We start from the raw sequence: 5,490 nt of genomic DNA, 5'->3' as shown, positions 1-5,490 counted from the left end.
CACACACACACACACTGGACACACACAGTCAGCATATAACTTTGTCCAAGTGGTGGTAAGAATGTTTGTCTTAACTAGCCTGATAAGTCAAACTTGTCTGATATGAACATKGACATAAACCCTCTACATACTTGAGTTTCTCCAGTCTGCAGTGTGGATCCTCCAGTCTAGCAGAGAGCAGTCTGACTCCTGAGACTCCTGGGTGATTGTAGCTCAGATCCAGCTCTCTCAGGTGTGAGGGGTTTGACCTCAGAGCTAAGACCAGAGAAGCACAGCCTTCCTCTGTGACTAGACAGCGTGACAGCCTGCAAAGAGACAAATCGTATTAAAATCACTCTGATATTCTTTGGTGGTGAAAATAGTGGCWGTATTATTTTTTCAACATTTTCAGATAYATCAGTGTCCTGAAACCTGCCATATCTATTTATAAATTAATGTATCATTATTATAAATGATCATAAAATTACTTGTAGATAGAAAAATGTATAGTACAAATATTTGAGTAGACTGACCAGACCAGTTTAAAAAGCAGTATCGGTCAAAAGACAGACAGTGAGGTATCAGATTTAGATTGTATTGAGTTTACAGTCTACACCGTATCTATTTTGACAGTGAAGGTAACATTTTAAATGTGGCTCTATACTCCAACATTTTGGATTTCAGATCAAATGTTTCGTATGAGGTGATAGTATATAATGTCACCTTTTATTTGAGGGTATTTTAATATATATCTGTTTCACCATTTATAAATGAAAGCACTTTATGTATCTAGTCCCCCTATTTGAAGAAGTCATAAGTATTCTGACCAATTCACTCACTGTATTAAAGTAGTCAAAAGTTGTCTTCCAGCCCGCCAATAAATTACATCATTCAACCCTCCCGCGTTAGTAAATTTACCTCAACATGCCCCGGAGAAGGCAGAGCGGGCCGATGCTGGTTGATGAATTTGACAATGAATGTACCTGGAAAATACGTTTTCTCGGCCAGAGGTGACTGAATTAATGTTCAGGCTTGTTGATAAGTAAGTAAGTAATAAGTAATCTGTTAAAGGCTTATTCCGTCCTTCCTCTTGCGTTAGCAGTGTGTAAAGGGACAGAAAGAAGCACACAGGAGTTTTCCTGTGAGGGGGAGTGGTGTGTATCCAGGGAGAAAACTAAACTAATCTACTGAAATGTAATTTGTGGTCTTATGCTGCCATCTATTGGAAATATGTAGCAACTGAATGATGTGTAATTCCTTACTAAAGTAGTAATTACTCAAAATTGCAAAATATAACATTTTCTAGTTCATTTACGACTTACAACAATAAAATAACAATTTATTGCATAACAAACAATGAAACTGACATAAACCAAAAACATAATACATTTAGTTAATTATATATATAAACTATTTATTTAGATGGGTGACATTATCTGCCAAAGTAACAGCCCTGTAGACAAAGAAGAGCTCTCCAGTAGTACCAAAACATTCAAAGACCATTTTCTCTAAGTGAGGTTACAAGTTTATCAACGTTCAAAGCAGAATTAATTTCCCATTGTTCCTCAACTGTAGTGTGTGATATACCATTTTATAGCTCTGAGTCTGTACTTTTATCCAATATGAAAAACACGGTTTCAAATGTTGCTACATTTTGTCACATTTTGCAAAAAAACATGATTGATTTGTGTCTCTGAAATTAAACTATCAAGAATTAGATTATAAACAAATACATGTCTGTCATTGAACTACCCCATGCCGTGATTAGATAGTGAAAAAACACTAATCTCTTTCAAAATGTCTTTAAGAAATGAAAAGCACATTTTCAAAATGTCAGAAATTTGATTGATACGAACGTTTCTGAAAATGGATATATAGCGTTTCGGAATGAAACTCTTCTTATGTTTCCCCATCTGAGCTCAGAGTAGATGAGAGATGTAATGTTGTCTCTGTTGTGTTGAAGCCCAATCAAGCGGAGAGACCAGCCTCCCCTGTACCCAGCTGTGTGTCCATGAACAGTGACTGGTCTATGGATCCTCCTATAAACTTTAGAGAGGGAGACTTTTCTACTGAACAAAGGTAAGAAGAACTCATGGGTCATGGTCAGTGAGTTAACAACACTGTCTCTAGTCATTTCTCCTCTCCCATTTTCCCATTTATTGTTGTTGTTTTCATAATCCATTGGCTAATCCTTTGTCCATTTTCATAGTCCTGTGTGTGTGGGTGTGTGTGTGTGTGTGTGTGTGTGTGTTTGTTGTGTGTGTGGTTGTGTGTGTGTGTGTGTGTGTGTGTGTGTGTGTGTGTGTGTGTGTGTGTTTGTTGTGTGTGTGTGTGGGTTTCAAAGAAACCAACAGGAGAGATCAGAGTCAGAGACTCTCAGTGGTGAGTCTTCCCAGAGTCATCAAACAGACCTGGCCTCCATATTCAGGTATGTGGTCCTGTTATGTACATTTGTTTTTGTTTACCTCAAGTAAATTTGATCTGTCAATCATTCATTAATGTGTTAATGAGAAACATTATTCTCTTGCTTAACTTATCTACTTTATTTATTTCAGTTGCTTGAAGAGAATATTATGACATTTGTGAAGAACGAGCTGAAGATGTTCAAGAGGATTCTTAGTCCAACTCCCAGAAGGCTTTGAGAGTCAGAAGCAGGATAAGGAAGTGGTGGATGCTGAAGATGAGAAGCAGGAGAGCAGTGCCAGAGAGGGGGCTCTGGAGATCACACTGCACGTCCTGAGGAAAATGAACCAGAAGGAGCTTGCTGACACACTGGAGAAATGTAAGATCTGTCTGCCTCATGTTGAATGCTGTTTTATAACATTTAAAAGCTGTAGCTAAAGTACAGCTAAAGTAGCTGTGTAACTCAATGATATTGTAGCAGCCTTAACACAACACCTAGTGACCTCATCAAGTAGCAGCAGGGATGTGTTGTGGTGATTAATTTAGAGAGAGAGAGAACACTTAATAATACCATCAATAATACCATAAATAATATAATCAGTCACACCAGTCTGTAATGCAATATTGAAAAAATTACACATTTATACAGTCAGTTAAAATAATAAATTATTATTTTATAAATTATTAATTTTAAACTTTATAACAGTCCTACAATACTGTAGTTATTAAATCAGACGTATATTAATATCCTCTGTGTTAATTCTTCATTCAGATGAGCTTGCTGTGATTTGCCAACGTGAACTCAACTAATCTAAAGAAGAAGTTTCAATGTGTATTGAGGGGATCGCTAAACAAGGAAACCCAACACTTCTCAAAAGATCTACACAGAGCTCTACATCACAGAGGGTGGAACAGGAGAGGTCAATAATGAACATGAGCTGAGACAGATTGAGACAACAACCAGGAAACAAGCAAGACCAGAGACTGCAATCAAATGTAACGACATCTTCAAACCCTTAACTGGACAAGACAAACGTATCAGAACTGTGCTGACAAAGGGAGTCGCTGGCATTGGAAAAACAGTCTCTGTGCAGAAGTTCATTCTGGACTGGGCTGAAGGAAAAGCAAATCAGGATGTCCAATTTGTATTTTCATTCCCTTTCCGGGAGCTGAATTTGATGAAAGAGGACAAACACACTTTGATTGAACTTCTCAATCACTTCTTCAATGGAAACCAAACAATCAAGAATCTCCAACTACAACAAGTACAAAGTTCTGTTCATCTTTGATGGTCTGGATGAGTGCCGACTGCCCCTAGACTTCCAGAAGAACAAGATCTGTTGGGACATCACAGAGTCAACCTCAGTGGATGTTCTGCTGACAAATCTCATCAAGGGAAATCTGCTTCCCTCTGCTCTCCTCTGGATAACTACCCGACCTGCAGCAGCCAATAAGATTCCTTCAGGGTGTGTTGACCAGGTGACAGAGGTACGAGGGTTCAATGACCCACAGAAGGAGGAGTACTTCAGGAAGAGATTCAGTGATGAGAACCTGGCCAGCAGAATCATCTCACATATAAAGACATCAAGGAGCCTCCACATCATGTGCCACATTCCAGTCTTCTGTTGGATTTCTGCAACAGTCCTTGAACACATGCTGAAACATAAGAGAGAAGAGATGCCCAAGACTCTGACTGAGATGTACACACACCTTGTGGTGTTTCATACCAAACAGAAGAATGAAAAGTATCCTGGGAGAAGAGGACAGGTCCACACTGGAATGAAGAGAGCATCTGTCACTGGGAAAACTGGCTTTTCAACAGCTTGTGAATGGCAATCTGATTTTCTATGAAGAAGATCTGAAAGAGGCTGGCATTGATGTCAATGAAGCCTCAGTGTACTCAGGATTGTGCACACAAGCTCTTTAAAGAGGAATGTGGACTGTACCAGGACAAGGTGTACTGCTTTGTTCATCTGAGCATTCAGGAGTTTCTGGCTGCTGTATATGTGTTCCTCTCATTCAACAACAACAATGAGAATCTAATGGACAAACCTCAATCAACGTCGAGGAACCTTTCTGTGCTGTTCAGAGACAAGCATAAAGTTTCTGTCTACAAGAGTGCTGTGGATAAAGCCTTACAAAGTGAGACAGAAACCTGGACCTTTTCCTTCGCTTCCTTCTGGCCTCTCACTGGAGTCCAATCAGAAGCACTTACAAGGTCTACTGACAAAGACAAGAAGCAGCTCACATATCCATGAAAAAACAGTCAAGTACATCAAGAAGAAGATCAAGAAGAATCCCTCTCCAGAGAGGTGCATCAATCTGTTCCACTGTCTGAATGAACTGAATGACCATTCTCTAGTGGAGGAGATCCAAAGCTACCTGAGCTCAGGAAGTCTCTCAAAACCCAAACTGTCACCTGCACAGTGGTCAGCTCTGGTCTTTGTGTTGCTGACTTCAGAAAGGAGCTGGATGTGTTTGACCTGAAGAAATACTCCAGATCAGAGGAAGGTCTTTTGAGGCTGCTGCCAGTGGTCAAAGCCTCCAGAGCTGTTCTGTGAGTAAATAAAATGACATATAAGAACTAATCATCAGGAAGAAATATTCAGTTTAGAGACAAATATGTATTATAATATGTATTTAATGTTATATTGAAAAACATATTGAATAAATGCATTGATTTCACATTAGTATAACATTATGACCATACAATTCTAGGAGACGAAGATGAATCTTATGTTGTTTGAGAGAATAACTAAATGCGTCTTCCATTGTCCTTCTACACTACTGGTGTTAAATTAACAGTGTGTTGTGAAATCATGATGATCTCTTTGTCAGGCTGTCAGGCTGTCTAGTCACAGAGGAAGGCTGTGCTCTCTGGTCTCAGCTCTGAGGTCAAACCCCTCACACCTGAGAAGAGCTGGACCTGAGTAACAATGACCTGAAGGATTCAGGAGTGAAGCTGCTCTCTGCTGGACTGGGGAATCCCACTGTAAACTGGAGACTCTGAGGTCAGTATTCCTGTAGTTGGTCAACAAGTGATAACTGTTCACCAGATCCACATGTGTTTACCAGACACACAAGTCCACACCATATGTGTATGGTACA

General features: G+C 39.5%; 1 pseudogene; it reads left to right on the top strand.

The window, feature by feature from the left end:
• The first annotated feature begins 2,409 nt into the window (after positions 1-2,409).
• Positions 2,410-5,490, top strand: part of LOC139027281 (NLR family CARD domain-containing protein 3-like) — a 10,764-nt pseudogene continuing 7,683 nt past the window's right edge.

Source organism: Salvelinus sp. IW2-2015, unplaced genomic scaffold (assembly GCF_002910315.2).
Source record: "Salvelinus sp. IW2-2015 unplaced genomic scaffold, ASM291031v2 Un_scaffold9183, whole genome shotgun sequence".
Lineage (NCBI taxonomy): Eukaryota > Metazoa > Chordata > Actinopteri > Salmoniformes > Salmonidae > Salvelinus > Salvelinus sp. IW2-2015.
The sequence above is the reverse complement of the archived record's forward strand: the minus strand, read 5'-3'. Positions and strand labels throughout refer to the sequence as shown.